We start from the raw sequence: 16,505 nt of genomic DNA, 5'->3' as shown, positions 1-16,505 counted from the left end.
CCAGTCGTAGGCCCCAGTCGGTGGTCTCAGTCGGTGGTCCCAGTCCACATTCGGTGAAATCAGAAACAAAACTAAAATCAAAGAGTGACGTCACAGGACAGCAGGTAGGTAATCGGTTGGTAAGTATTGCTATAGGGCAGTGGGTTTCATTAAGAGATTACATGTATAAGTTAAAGTAGATAACCTTATTAGTTAATAAAACTAAGAATTAGAAGTGTACAAAAAATTCCAGTGAAGTAATTAAATAAAACACGGTTATATGGGGGTGGCAGGGCAGGCGATTCCGTAACTGCAGCATGTGGGAATTGGTGCAGAGCATGGAGATCCCCGGTAACCGCATCTTAGATTAGATAATAGTTTAGATTCGTTCAGTGACTGCGAGTCAGGCAGGTGTGGGAACCCAGGATACAGTGCAGGAGGAGCCTCGGTCCTTGAACTTGTCCAACAGATACGAGGTACTTGCCACAGGGGAAAACACGCTTGTTTACTTCAAATGGAGCTGGCTTTCGAATGTGACGGTAGCTCAGTGGTAAAGCGCATGTGCGCAGGGTTGTGTTTTATTCTGAGCTTCTCTCTTCACTTTTGTTTCGAATTTTGGAAAGATCCTCTTCGACTCGCCTCGCCTTTACACGCAAGGACAGGCAAAACTTTCTTCACCTGGAGAAAAATCTAATGCTCCGCATATGATACAATTCAATCGAAGAGCGCACGCGCCGTTTCAATGGCCACCAACCCCAGCTCGTCAAGATGTTTTCAGTGAAACGAACTGTAAACACGAACCCATATTTGGGATATGTCCTAAGTCCATCTTTAGTGAAATGAGACCCCGTTCTCTATTCGTCTCATGTTGACTTCTTCTGAAATTCAAGAACTCATAATATTCTTGCAGGCCTCTGCTGCAATGTGCCTGATCATTTCTAATCCCGTCCAACTGACTGCTTCCTGACTGATCAGGGCAGTGTTCGAAAAACGGGGACCTGAAACAGGAAGGATGGTTACAATCCAGCAGTGCTTGCAAATACTTTTGGAGATAAATCTCATATCACGACCCCCTCGAACACTCTATCTCGGATGATAACAAATAACCCTGAATGGGTTAAATCCGAGCCTTTGAGAGGCAAAGTCTTGGACCAAATCATCACAACGCTGTGACATTCGATATCTGCCGATGTCTGCCGATGAGGTCTTAAATTCTTAACACTACTGGATCTCCTCCTGAACCGAGGCTTTTTCAGCAAGGGTTGCTCCGCAACTCTGTGAGGCCACTTTTATATCAAAGAACTATTCTCGGTAATCCTGCACCATCAACACAGATTCGGTTCCGAAAACCATGTTCACCTGTTTTAAAAGAAGATCCACTCTGGTTGTTCTTGAGAACCGAAGTTGTCAATTCCTGATCTCCTTCCATCAATGTGGAGAAATATCCACTCAAATTAAGAAACCTAAAAATGTAATAATGCCTTATATATGCTTACATTCTGCAATAGAAAAGCTGCTGCTTGGTCAATATTGAGGCAGGGTTAATCTTAGACAAGAAAAAAATCTAAAGCAGCTGCCTGTGGAAGGGCTTAACTTCTCTGCAGTGAAAAGAAGGCGGAACCAGATATCATCAGGCTCACGCATCTTGTCCCACGCTGCTTTAACATCAACTTAAAAAACTTAGCTGAATGAAAAAGAACCTAACTCCATTTTACTTCTCCCCCAACCGCCCCACCCCATCCATGCCTCTGTGCCGTTAAGCAATAATAATTTGCACAAAGATCCGAATACAATTAAATTCTGGAAAATAAATGTTAGCTTATTTTTGACTTCCATTTTTCAATACATGAGCCGAGAAAGCACAGATTTTGTTTAAACAAGCTTTTTTTTCATTAGGAATTGAAAATCGGTTAAAACAAGCTGAAATCATGACTAACATCACTGTTAATTTTAAACATATTCCTGTCAGGGAAGGCAGCATTTTAGTTCATACATCTCTTTTTGAAAAGAGTAGGTTGTGCCTAACCTTTTGCCTACTAATTAAACTCAACATCAACTACTTATCCAATTGAAATCATTAACTCCTTGGCATTTGTGAGAAATTCAAAAATGCCAATTGCTTTTAATGTGATAATCTCATGTTGGGAACTAAAGTCTCACACATAATTTACAATAATCAGAATTTCACCGTGGCCGCAATAAAAGTCTGTTTTTTCACAATTTAATAGATTAGTTAACCTCAATATCTCCAATTTAATTCAGCAATATCTTAAACTTAACACAATTCAAAACAGATAACATTATAGAAATAGCGCGTGCTTACAAAAACCCAATACATTACTTTCCCTTTCTTTTTGTTGTTTCTTCAGTCGCCTTTCCAATTGAGTGTAAAAAGTACTGAATATAATTGAAGAAAAGTTAGCCTTCGCAGCTGAACAAAATCTTTGTAACATTTTTTGCACTGCAGGCTTTAAAAGAGGGTTTTGCCACAGCCACTGGCACCGAAACATTCACACAGGCTTTTAAAGAAACAGTGCGCCGCAAACAAAAGAACTTTTGTAGCTTGTAACTACAAAAGGGATTGGATCTTCCACTCTCTCCTTTTTTATTATATGATAAACTAATTTATCCTGTTTTCTCCCAAACCAATTTTCAATTACTGTTGTTCGCTAGTTAACCCCATTTTGTACTGAGTCAAAGACTCAAACTCACAGTCTGAGTCTCACCCATACCTGTTACCTCCTAGACAATTCTTAACAGATTTCTCTGCCCATCACGACGCTCAGATACTTTTCAAAAAGCTTCCCTGATAGCCCCCATGGTAACTGTAAGCATTGGAGAGTAAAACTCATGGTCCCGGCGAAACGGTTTTCCTACCTTAACGGACTGGGTTTAGCACCTTGTCCGTCTGAAGCACTTAGTTTCACTCAATCCACATTATCTCTTGTCAAGGTCCGACGCCGCAGTCGCTAGTTTATAAGATCGATTCGGACTCGACACCAATAGGTTGTGATTAATCCTTTATTGAATATTAGCAAGTATCAACACACACACAATGTTTCAGGCCATATTATTAGTCAGAAGGACAGGATACTAACCTTTAGTCTTGCTTTGCATAGAAGCTGTAACCCTCGGGTGGCTGCTTATCCGTCTCTCTCTCTCGCCGTCCTGTCCTTCCATAAATTGAAATGTAAAACTAGAATTCTTTATACCACTCATTTCATGCAAACTCTCCCTTATCATTATTTCTTATTCACATTCCTTGACCCTCTATCAGAAATGCTGATGGTCTGTGCGGACCCAATGCCCCTATATCACGACATGCCCAAGGTCTAAATATTCGCAACACATCCTCATCATATTCTCAACACATTCTCTACACATTCACAATGTCGCCTGTTACCTTCTGCAAAATGATTGAACCCTGGAATGTAAATAGATTCCAGCATCACCTCGCTCAGTCTGACCTTCTGTATTCTGGGTAAGTTTTAACTCGGCCATTTCATGATCCTCAGCGACTATCCTCAGAGATCTTATTTTTATAAGCGGGTGCTGTTTATGCATTAAGATGCCTAATGTAAACGTGAGAGGTTTCTATGGTTTATATTTTGAAAACTTCTAATCTAAATGTCGGCTTGATATGCTAAAAATGCCTAATCTTAAAGCAAGGAGTCTCTTGCCCCTCTCCCACCCGCCGCCCACGGAAAGGTGAATTTTCTGAGGCTCCACAGTATTAAATTGTCCTGGAGCAGGAGTTCATCTCACGGTCGCCTCAGCAGCTCAGCTCATAGCAGCCCCCGACTGACCGGAATGTGTGATGGTGCAACGTCAAGCCAGCAATCACAGTTCTCGTTCCTGTTTGACACTCTCTCATTCATACAACTCACTTTATGATTCCGAGGCTGGAATTCAGCGGACAGGGGTTTAGAGGTAAGAATGGGCTGGAAGTGAGGCGGTTCTTCATTTTCCAGAGAGTAGTGAGTCTCTGGAATGCATTGCCGTCTGGTGTGGTGGGTGCTGAGTCTTCTGCTGCCTTCTCGATGGATCTCGATCGGTTCTTGACTGGGACAGAGATCGCATCATACAGAAGGTGAGTGGTTTTACAGCTAACCGACACATGTTCAATGTCATGTCCTGGACTGGTTTCGATCGCCTGAACATGTCGGGGGGGAAATTTCCAGAAATTGGCCCTGTATTTTTTTCTGGTTTGTAACCGCTCCCAGGAGATTATATGTTTCCGGTGTGTGGAGCGGTTGATGTAGGGAGGAAGTGTCCAGTCACGATGCTTCGGGCATGAGGGACAGGATTGATGAACGAACTGGTCTTTTCCTTACCATCATGTCCGTCAGTACCCTCAGCTCGTCAAGGTGTTTTTTGTGAAGTGATCTTTAAACACAAACTCACACCTGGCCCTCTATAGTGAAATGAGATTCAATGCTCTCCGTGCCTCACCTTGCCCTCATCTGAAGCTGGAGGACTCCAAATATTCTTGCCGGCCTCTGCTACAATGTGCCTGAGCATTTCTAGTCCCGTCCAACCGTAAGCAAAGTCACTGATAACGGGACCATTCGAATAATGCGCCCTGAAATAGGAAGGATGGTTACAGCACAGTTCAAGGAGTCTCTCCCCCCTTTTCCAGCCTTTCTTCTCAACTCCCCCTTTCTCATTAGACTAAGTGTCGAGGCCTGGTTTCTTCCATTCACCCACAGTTGTATCAGGTCCGCATACTTCACCTTTAATTGTCTGGTTGCAGCAGAAAACTAGACGATTTTAAGCCAAGTATACAAAGTGTCAGCACCCACCACACCAGCCGGCAGTGCATTCCATAGACTCACTATTCTCTGGGAAATGAAGAACCGCCAAACATCCAGACTATTCTTCCCTCTCTGTCGTCTTAACGCCTGTTCCCGCTCCTCCCCAATCTTTGAAACTGGAAATAATCTATCACGTGGCAGACCCACATTTGGTGGTCTCAAAGAATGAGAAAAATCAGCTCTTCTTTCCCTGGTTGGACCACCCTCTTATTTGGGGATGTCGCTCGGTGGTAGAGCGCATGCTTCGCATCTATGAGGTCCTGGGTTCCACCTCCAAATATATTTTTTCATCAGATTTACGCACGGAAAGGCGAATCGTGCTTTCTGAGCGCAGCGAGTTTCAATTTCTGAGGCTCCACAATCAATAAATTGCCCCGGAGCAGGACTTCATCTCACGGTCCCCTCAGCAGCTCAGCTCATAGCAACCGCCGGCTGACCGGAATGTTTGACAGTGCAATGTCGAGCGAGCAGTCCCAGCTCTTGTTTGACGCTCTGTCATTCATTCATCTCACTTTATGATTCAGAGGTTGGATGTCAGCCTCGTCACTGATCATTGACAATTGTATTTTTAAAATTTCCGCTGACTTTTTTTTTGGAAAGTTCGAAGTAAAGAGGACAGAAACCCCGTGAACTGAAGCAGAGGTTGAACATTGTGAGCACGTACTACGACTGGGCATCTCGTTCTCCGAGAGAGACAGAGCAGAAAGCCCACTTTTTTATTCTAAAGTGGAAAGGGATTTAGTAAGGAGCTGTAGCTTAGTGGAAGAGCGCATGCTTTTTATGTATGAGGTTCCCCGGGTCAATCCCCGATGTCTCCAAACTCTTTATGTTTCGAATTTTGAAAAGATCCTTTTGTCCTCACACACAAGGACAGGAAAGAGTTTCTTTACCTCGAGAAAAACCGAACGCTCTGCATACGATGCAATGCAATGGAAGCACGCACGCGCCTTTGAAATGGCTCCCATCCCGGGGCTGGAGAGCGTGCCCAGTAATAATAACAGAGAAAATAGGATCACGATTCGGCCCTTCGAGCCTGCTTCGCCATTATATATGATCATTCCTGATCCTTTATCTCAATACTATATTCCCGCTCTCCCTCCATACGCTTTGATGCCTTCTGTGTGTAGAATATTGTCTTTCTTAAATATATTCAGTGACTTGGCCTCCACAGCCTTCTGTGGTAGAGAATTTCACAGGTTCACCACCCTCTGAGTGAAGAAATAGATTATTCCCAGTTTCACAGATCGGGGAGGAGCTTCGGACAGGCGTTCAGACTACACATAGGTAGGAATAGGCTGGATGTTAGGCGGTTCTTCTTTTCCCAGAGAATAATGAATGCATTGCCGGCTGGTGTGGTGGGTGCTGACTCTCAATTTGCCTTCTCGAGGGATCTGGACCAGTTCTTGACTGAGGCAGAGATCACATCATATGGAAGGTGGGTGATTTTACAGTTCACCTACATATGGTCAGTGCGATCCACTGAACTCGATTCGATCGCCTGAGGGAGTCGGGGAGGAATTTCGCAGAATGTCCCCTCCTTATTGGCGCTGGATTTATTTCTAGATTGTAACCGCTCCCAGGAGATTACATGTTTCCCGGAGGAGGGGCGGGTGGTGTAGGTGGGAAGTGTCCAGTCACGATGCTCCAGGCATGTGGGGCAGGATTGATGAACCAACTGGTCTTTTCCTGACCATCATGTCCGTCTGTAGCCCCAGATCGTCAAGGTGTTTGCAGTGAAGTGATCTTTAAACACAAAACCACACCTGGGGCAAGTCCTGCATCCGTCTATAGTGAAATTATACACAATGCTGTCTGTGTCTCACCTTACCCTCCTCTGAAGCACAGGGACTCGAAATATTCTTGCCGGCCTCTGCCACAATGTGCTTTAGCATTTCTAGTCCCGTCCAACCGTAAGCAAAGTGACTGATAACGGGACCGTTCGAAAAATGTGCCATGAAATCGGAAGGATGGTTACAGCACAGCCAAAGGAGACTCTCCCCCTCTCCCACCCTTTCTTCTCAACGCCCCTTTTCTCATTGCTCTGAGTGCCGAGGTCTGGTTTCTTCCGTTCACCCACAATTACATCAGGTCCACAAACTTCATGTTTAATTGTCTGGTTGGAGCAGAAAAGGAGATGAATTGAAGCCCCCCAAAAAACCTTATGTTGCCTCATGAAATTAAGGAGATCAGCTCTTCGTTGGAAGGTGCTCATATGTGGGGATGTAGCTCAGTGGTAGAGCGCGTGCTTTGCATGTATGAGGTCCTGGGTTTAGACCCCAGTATTTCCAACGCTATTTTTTCACCAGAATTACCCACAGAAAGGCGAATCTTGATTTCGGTCTGCCGCGAATTCTAACCTCTGAGGCTCCACAAGCATTAAATTGCCCCTGAGCAGGATTTCATCTCGTGGTCTCCTCAGCAGCTCAGCTCATAGCAACCGCCGACTGATCGGGATATGTGACGGTGCAATGTCCAGCGTAGGCGTTCGAAGAACGCCGACCTAAAACAGAAATAATGGTCAGCGCAGCCCGAGGAGACTCTCAGACTTTCTTCTCAACGCTTCCTTTCTCATTTCTCTGAGTAGCGAGACCTGGTTTCTTCTGTTCAACTATGTCTGTATCAGGTCCGCAAACCTCAGGTATAGTTGTCTCCTATGATTAAAAAATGAGATGCTTTTCAGCCCAGTAAATCCTCGGGTAGACTTCGCAAACAGAGGCACGCAGCCCTTTTACACATGGTTAGATGTCGTTATTATCTGGCTATTTTAGCTCAGTGATAGACCGCATGTTTCGCGTGTATGAGGTCGCAGGTTATTTCCCAAGGACTTTATGATTTGAATTCCGGTCAGTCAGCGGCTGCTATGAGCTGAGCTGCTGAGGGGACCGTGAGATGAAGTCCTGCTCCGGAACAGTTGAAGAATGTTTGTCTCAGAAGTTGTAACTCGCTTCGCTCTGAAAGCACGATTCGCCATTCTGCGGGACATTTTGGTGAAATAACAATTTTTGAGGTGTTAGATATTCAACCCAGAAATATATACATGAAAAGCAGGCGCGAGACCAGAGAGCTACAATCCCGAATCCAATAGACCTGTAACCAAGGGTAGAAGGACAGAGTGTTTACTGTGTTTAGACAACACAATGATTTACTGTGCTTAAAATCATCTCCTCTTGTGCTTCAAGCAGACAACAGCCATGTTATCCCACAACGGACGGTTGGACGGGACTAGAAATTCTCAGACACATTGTAGCAGAGGCCACGAGAATATTTCGAGCCCTTGAGCTTCAGAGGAAAATAACGTGAGGAGCAGAGACACTGCGTCCCGTTTCACTAAAGACAGACGCAGGACATGCCCCAGGTGTGGGTTTGTGTGAAGATCGCTTCATTGAAAACACCTTGACAGGCTGGTGATGTGGACGAACAAACGGAAATGTCGGGCAGTAAAAGATCAGCTGGTCCATCAGGCCCGCCCCTCACTCGTGATGGCTGGAGCATCATTACTGACACATACTCCCCCTTCCCCCCGCCGGCAGCCATGGAATCTCCTGGGAGAGGCAAAGAATGTGAGAAAAATCTAGGGCTTCTAAGGGATAGAATACACTGGAAAATTCCTCCCGACCGCCTCAGGTGATCACAACCAGTCCAGGAGATCACATGGATCGTACGTACAGTAACTGTAAATCCTCTTACCTTTTATATGTTGCGACCTCTGCCCCAGCCCAAAAACCGGTCCAGCTCCCTGGAGAAGGCAGACAGAGAGTCAGCCCCCACCACGCCAGCGAGCAACGCATTCCAGAGGCTCACTACTCACTGGGAAAAGAAGAACCGCCTAACATCCAGCCTATTCCTGCCTTTGCGGAGTCTAAACACTTGTCCCGGGTCCTCCCCAATCTGTCAAAGTGGAATACTCTCTCACTGGGCCCGCAATCCAGCCCTGGGTTCGGAACCATTGATACGGTGCGTGCGCTCTTCCATTGAATGCTATCCTCTGCCGAGCATTAGGTTTGTCTCCAGGTAACGAAAGTCTTGCCTTCCTTGTGTTTAAAGGTGAGGTGAGTCCAAGAGGATCTTTTCACAATTTTATCCAAAATCGAAAGATAAAGAGTGAGCAGGATAGTAGCAGACTTCAGGGTGATATAGGCAGACAGGCGAAATGGGCAGATAAATGGGAGTTGCAATTTATTGCGGATAAGTGAGAATTGATGTATTTTAGGAGGAACCACATGTGGAGGCAGGAGAATCCAAATGGTACTATTTTGAAGGGGTGCAAGACCAGAGGAACCTGGGGGTGCATATTTACAACTGTTTGTAGGTGGCAGAACAAGTTGATAAGACGGTTCAGAAAGCGAATGTGACACTTGGCTTTGTAAATAGGGACATGGAACAAAAAAGAAGGAAGTCACGCTGAACATTTACAAATCACTGGAAAGCCGTCAACTGGAGTATTGTGAACAATTTTGGCACCACACTTTCGGAAGAATGTCAAGGCCTTGGAGAGGGTACAGAGGAGGTTTACCCGGACGATACCAGGGATGAAGGACTCGAGTTATGTGGAGAGATTGGAGTATCTGGGATTGTTCTCCTTAGAGCAAAGAAGTTTAAGAGGAGACCTAGTAGAGGTATTCAAAATAATGAGGGGTTTTGGTAGAGCAAATAGGGAGAAACTGTTTCCACTGGCAAGTGGGTCGGTAACCTGAGTTCAGAGATTTAGAAGAGTTGGCAAAAGAACGAGAGGGGAAATGAGGAGAAATGTTTTCCCATCCTCGCTGGCGAAAACAAGCTGCTGGAACTTTTCACTCTCTCTCCTTTCCCTCTCTCCCTCTTTCCCATGGTTGAAACAAACTGATACTGCAGCATCTGATCTTTACGAGAGAGTCCCGCAGTCTTTCAAGGCCCAGATCGGCAGCTGTCTTAAACTTAACTTTAAATAGAGCAGAGAGCTCTAAAGGTTCACGAGCAACGCCGTGATGTGATAGGTAAAGAGAATAGGAAGCTGGAGTCACTTTGGAGGAGATAGGAACAGAGGAACCAATGTAGGCCATTCAGCCTCGCGAGCCTGTTCCGCCATTCAATTAGATTATAGCTGATCTACATCTTAACTCCACCAGCAATATTGATTCCATATCTCTGAATACCCTTGCCGAACAAAATCCTATAAATCTCAGCTATGAAAGTTTCAATTGACCCCCATCGTTTTGGGGAGAGAGTTCCAGATTTCTACTACCCGTCTTGTGAAGGAGTGTTTCATGACATCACCCTGAGCAGCCGAGCTCTAATTTTAAGTTTATGCCCCCTTGTTCTTGACTTCCCCCCACCCCCCGCCCCGAGGAAATAGTTCATGTCTATATACCCTATCACACCCGTTAATCATCTTGAACATCTCATTTAGATCTCCCCTTAATCTTCTGTATTCAAGTGAATCTGCCCCGCAGCCCCACCAAGGCCAATATATCCTTCCTGAGGTTCGGTGCCCATTTACTGAACACATTGTTCCAGATAGGGTCTAACTCGAGCTCTGCACAGCTGTAACATAACTTCCACCCCTTTGTATTCCAGCCCCCTTGAGATAAAGGCCAACATTTCATCAGCCTTTTTAATGATTTTTGTACCTGTGCACTAGCTTTTATTGATCCCTGTAGTTGGACCCCAAAATCTCTCTGCTCATCTACAGTTACTAGCTTCTCGCCATTTAGAAAATGCTCTGATATATTTTCTTAGTCCCAAAGGGAATGACCTCTCACTTCCCCACATTGTACTCCAATTGTTTACAAAACAACACCTACTATTTTGTTCTTGTACAAGACCTTGGTCAGACCTCAGTTTGAATATATGTCCAATTTTGGCCTCCCCGCATGGTGGGTGATATTGAGGCTTTGGAAAGGGTGCAGAGGAGGGCTACTAGATTAATTCACAGTTTGAAGTATCTTATTTGTCAAGATAGGCTAAAAGAGCTGGGACTCTACACCATTGAGAAGTGTAGACTTAGGGGTGATTTGATCGAGGTGTATAAGATGATGAAGGGAAAATATTGAGCTCGAGTAGACAGTTCGTACGAACTAAATAGGTTCGGGAGGACCAGGGAACACAATTTTAAGTTGTACAAAGCCAGATCGAGGTTAGATGACAAGAAGTGATTCTTTTACCAGAGAATAAAGAACCTCTGGAACAGACTCCCGGCTCGTGCAGTGGACGCCGATTCGCCGAATTCCTTCAAGCGAGAGCTGGACCTGTTTCTGGCTGGGGTGGAGATCACCTTGTCCAAAAGTTGGATCATGTATAGAATTATCAGGACCAGTTTGATCTCCGGGGAGGGACAAGCTTTCAAAGACTTAGAAGGTTAGACAACAGGAGGACAGTCAGAAGACATTTTGATTAGGTCAATCAAATAGACCCGCTGATGTGGGGAAGTGCTGCATATACTTTATTTTATATTGATAGCTACAGTTAAGACGAACTGATTGAATTGGTGAAGCCGATAATACCGATTGGCTTGTGAGTTTGCTTGGTGTGAAATGAAACAGTTCATCGATTGGGATCAGCTTCATCTTAACAAGTGTTTCCTGGGTCCGAATATTGAAAGATTGGTGAGGCATGTGACATATGCACAGAAACACGAATTTCTAGTTCAGATTTTAAGGGTGAACTATTATTACATCTCGAGGTTACACTATTACATTGCTAGATGTTGGATAGGGCAAAAACAATTATATCCAGTTCAGATTATCAGGGGGGAACTATTGTTACATCCTTGGGTTGCACTGTCGTATTGATTGATATTGGACAGTGCAGTAACCCTGTTCAGATTATAAGGGAAATTATTGTCACATCCCTGATTTCGACTGTCGTATTTTTAGAAAAGGGCAGCCCAGAAACACGAATATCCAGTTCAGTTTAAAACGGGAACCATTGATGCATCCCTGGGGTACAGTGTCGTATCGATCGACACGGGGCAGTGAATAAACATGAATATTCAGTTCAGATTATCCAGGGAAATATTGTCAGATCCTTGGGTTACACTATCGTATTATTAGATATTGGGCAATGCAGGCACACGAATTTCCAGTTCCGAGTAGAAGGGGGAACTATTGTTAGTTCCTTGGGTTACAGTATCGTATTATTAGATATTGGACAGTGCAGAAACATGAATATCCAGTTCAGATTATAAGAGGGAACTTTAGTTATATCCCTGAGTTACAGTACCGTATTGTGAGATATGGGGCAGCACATCGGCCTGTAGTATCATTCAAGCAATTCAAAACGTTAGCCATGGCAAATATTTTCCAAATGACCTATATATTCATCAATTTCAAATACAAATTCAATTTCCTCTTAAACGAGGCAATGGTAAAAGTTGCAATTGTCTCTTTTCTGCCTTTTCCCTTCCTTTTGGTAAAACATTCCGAGCTCCAAAAAATCTCTGCGTGAAGAATTTAAACTTAAACTCTTCCATGATGAGCTGAATTGATGACTCTTTGTGACTGATCCTCACAACCAGAGGATACAATAATTCACTGTTACTCTATCACTGATCCTCATAATCAGAGGATACAGTAATTCACTATTACTCTGTCACTGATCCTCACAATCAGAGGATACAGTAATTCTCTATTACTCTATCACTGATCCTCACAATCAGAGGATACAGTAACTCACTATTACTCTGTCACTGATCCTCACAACCAGAGGATACAGTAATTCTCTATTACTCTATCACTGATCCTCACAACCAGAGGATACAGTAATTCTCTATTACTCTATCACTGATCCTCACAACCAAAGGATACAGTAACTCTCTATTACTCTATCAAACACCTTCATATTTAAAATTTAAGTTTCGTGTCTATTTCTGTGGAAATAATGCCGGTATTTCAAATTTTGACTCATATATTTTCCCTTCCCGGGCCTCGTTCGAGAGAATCTACATTGTGCTCTTTGTGGGTTTAATGTTGTTTCTATAAGGGGGCGTCGAAACTGCAGACTGTCCTCTGGAACTACGGGCTTTAACCAAAGAGAATAAATACTTAAGCTTCATCCTCGTCTTCAGCCCGATAGAGCGGTAAAACGGGTTATAAACAAAGTTAAAAAAGACAAATAACTAATAAACATTCATCCTATTCACTGTTAGTGGTCTCATCTTGGATAGAGGACTTCATAAAGGCTACCTCCGCAGTCCATCTGCCCCACTTTTGGCAGCCGTGCTTTCAGCCATATCCAAGCTCCAGAATGCTCTCTATTTCAATGTGATGTCTGTAGATAAACCGAGTTATGTTGCTCAAACAAAACAGTGTTCATGAGTAATTGCCAATGTTCATTTATCTCAACAAGTCCACCCATTATGTAAATCTATTTCTGTTACCAGAATGTTAGCATAGAAAATACTTTTGCTCATACAGTGGACAACAAATGAACACATTCCAATGAAAGTCAACAACAACTTGCATTCACAGACCGCCTTTAATGTAATAAACATTCCCAAGGGGCTTCACGGACGAGTGGGTGAAAACGGGCCTTAAAGAAATAGGAAGATATCAGGAGGACTGGCGGAAACCTTGGTCAATGAGTGGGTTTAAGCAGGGTATAAAAGGAGGAGAAGCAAATGGACGGACGGAGTGGATAAGGTTGGTTTTCGAGTGTAAAATTTAGATGTCTGAGGAATGGCCACCAATGGTGGGATGAAGAGAGTGGAGGATGGTAAAACATAACAATAACTACTTGTTTTTATATAGCGGATTTAACATAGATAAATATCCTAAGGCGATTTACTGTGGTATAATCAGACAACAATGGAACCCAGCCAAAGAAGGAGATATTAAGTGGATGACAAAAGCATGAAGCAAGAGGTGGCTTTCATGGAGGGTCTGAAAGAAGGAATCAACTTGCCTTTAAATAGCGCCTTGAAAGATCTCAGGACATCCCAAAACACTTTCCAATCAATGAAGCACAAATAGAAGTGCAGTGACTGTGGTAGTGTAGGAAAATGGCTCCAGCCAATTTGCACACAGCAATCTCCCACAAACTGCAGTGAGATAAATGACCAGAGAATCGGTATTAGCAATGTTGGTTGAGGGATAAACATTGCCAGGCCACCAGGGAGAACTCCCCTGCTGATTTGCGAATATTGCCGTGGGATCTTTTACATCTACCCGAGAGGGCAGATGGGCCCTCGGCTTAACGTGCGAAAGTCGGCACCTCCGACAGTACAGTTCTCCCTCAGTACTGCACTGCAGTGTCAGCCTGGATTATGTGTTCAAGTCTCTGAGGTGATACTTGAACTCACCACTTTGTAATTCAGAATCTGAGACTGCGACCTAAGAGCCATGGCTGACACCTGAAAGGGGGAGAGGGAGATGGAGGTGCATTGGAAGGGAATTCTGGAGCGTGGATATGGCTGAATGCATGGCTGTCAAAAGTAGGGCTAATGGACTGAGGAGGCACAAGCGGCCAGAGTATTTGGGAGGGGCTGCGGGGCTGGAGGAGGTTACAGAGATATCGAGGGGTGAGGCCCTGGTGGAATTAATTGTAAGAAAGAATAAAACTAAACTACAGGTTTTGGATGGAAGCCACTGCAGGTCAATAAGGGCTTGGGTGATTGGTGAGGGACACAACAATCAAAAAAAAGGGGTGAGGATGGACCATGTGGCAAGAATGTGGAGATTGTGTGCTCAAAGATCATGATTTCCCAATTTTTAACTGGATGAAATCGGGGCTAAACTTAAACAATATCGTTCTGACAACACAAAGGCATTGGAAGGTTGAAGAGAGGCGGTGGTTTTGTCAGCGTAGAGCTGAAAGCTGGTCCATGTCTGCGGAATATTTCACCAAAGGGCAGCATATCGATGAGGAAGAGGAGGGAGCCAAGGATTGAAACTTTAGAGACAGCAGAAATAACGGTGAGTGGAACCAAGCGAGGGTAGTCCAACCGAAGAGGCCAGTGATCGATGATTGAGGAGGTAGGTGTGGAGGAGAGGCCGGAGATGGGGAGGGGTGGGCCATGGAGGGATTTTAAAACCGGGATGAACAATTTAAAAATTACGTGATGGGGAACTGGGAGTCAGTGAGGGTCGATGAGTCCGGCCAGGACCTGGTGCTGGTTGGAAGATCGAGGATGAGTGGCCGGCCTGGAGAACATTGGAGAAATGGAGTGTGAAGGGGACATAGGCATTGATGAGGGTCTCAATGACAATGGGCTGAGGAAGGAATGGAGGCGCGTGAGGGAAGCACGGAGCCTTTGTGGTGGAGGTCAAATCGGGTCATGAGCTTGGCTCGGGGTTACACGGGAGTAATTTTACTGGAACCATCAATCAGTGTAAAATAAACGGGTAAACATCTGCAGTAAAATAACGGAGAGAGGAATGGCAATGAAGTTCGTTCAATGTCCACACCCCTAATATCACCCACATTCATTTCTCGGCTCCAATCCTCAACGTGGCCTTTAACTATCCCCGTGTCAGAGACTCAAAATTCATTTTGTAAGTGGGAAACTGCAGGAACAGAGTGAAACGGGTCTGCGTGTGTCCCTGGATTCAGTGTGCACGCGAAGAATGCTGTAAAATTTATAAATGAATCGGCCGGAGTGAACATGATCAATACAATTGTCGTAAAACTGTAAATTAAGCCGCTCATTGTTGTTGGACCAGTCCTTTCTGAGCAGCTTTTAACTTCATTCCTGAGAGAGGTCTCATTAAGATAATGTCCTGGACTTTGAGATGTTTGTGATATATCCACGTCATTATTTACATTGGAGACAAAGCCGCTGATGTACTGTGTTTGTTCAGGTGACTGTAACTAATAGCAATGATCAGGGGTATAACCGTGTCAGTGGGGATTTATCTCCAGTATAAATCAGGGCTGGTTGCAATGCATTAGCTCAGAGTCACTGCCAGAGCTGCGGTGTTCAGATCAACACAAGTTACTGTTTCTCACAGAAATGGGATATTCATTAATGTTTCAGGTAGAACGCGTTTGCTATCCCGTTATTTCAGCCATTGGAGTTCCTGGTAAGCCGTTAACTCACCTGTGAATACTCAAAATCGGTGTTAACTCTGCTGCTGTACTTGGCCAATTAGTTTTACTGCCGTATGTTTTCCGCAGCCGCATGTTCTGTTCTATCAGTTGGATGATGGATTGAAGACAATTTCGGTCTTGCAGGAGCTGCATTATATCTGCAAGGAACTTTGTATATATAACACTGGCATTGTTAATGGAGTATTCACTGTACTGAATGTATTGCAATCAGGTGCCTGGGCGAAGAGCTGGTATCAGACAATCAGAAGCTGTTAACAGTTTCATGTTGTGCAACCAACCTGTCCTGTAATATTTTTTCATCAATGTGTTTTCAGTGATTGATCAAGAGACAGCTCACGGTCTCAATGTTACAAGGAGGCAGCGCAATGTCCTCCCTCCACAATAACATGGTTCAGTTTAATTGGGATTTCAATGTATTTATTGATTGTCACTGTTATGAAAGATTATTTCATTATGTGTGGATAGAATGCAGCTCCAGATGTCTGGTTACTGAACTGAGTTTGCTGCTGATTCTTTCACATCTCATTCTCTGCTTTACAGTGGATGAATTCACTGTAAAATGCAATATTTTGTGGTTATGTTGTATCAATTTGCAATTTACCTGTCGGAATCAGGAGCCCTTCTATTTATCTGTCGATTATAAGTAGTAGTGGTGATGGTGGTGTTTTTTTTAAATTGAACAATGCCGCC

The 16,505-nt window shown here is 44.1% G+C and overlaps 1 non-coding gene across 1 annotated transcript; it reads left to right on the top strand.

Annotated features, from left to right (window-relative positions):
• Positions 1-7,009: 7,009 nt before the first annotated feature.
• trnaa-ugc (transfer RNA alanine (anticodon UGC)) lies at positions 7,010-7,081 on the top strand. The gene has a single exon. It is a non-coding gene; the product is annotated as a tRNA-Ala (tRNA).
• Positions 7,082-16,505: the final 9,424 nt, after the last annotated feature.

The sequence above is a fragment of the Heptranchias perlo genome, unplaced genomic scaffold (genome assembly GCF_035084215.1).
Source record: "Heptranchias perlo isolate sHepPer1 unplaced genomic scaffold, sHepPer1.hap1 HAP1_SCAFFOLD_43, whole genome shotgun sequence".
In the NCBI taxonomy this organism is placed as follows: Eukaryota; Metazoa; Chordata; class Chondrichthyes; order Hexanchiformes; family Hexanchidae; genus Heptranchias; species Heptranchias perlo.
Note: the sequence above shows the minus strand (reverse complement) of the source record. Positions and strands in the feature narration are given on the sequence as shown.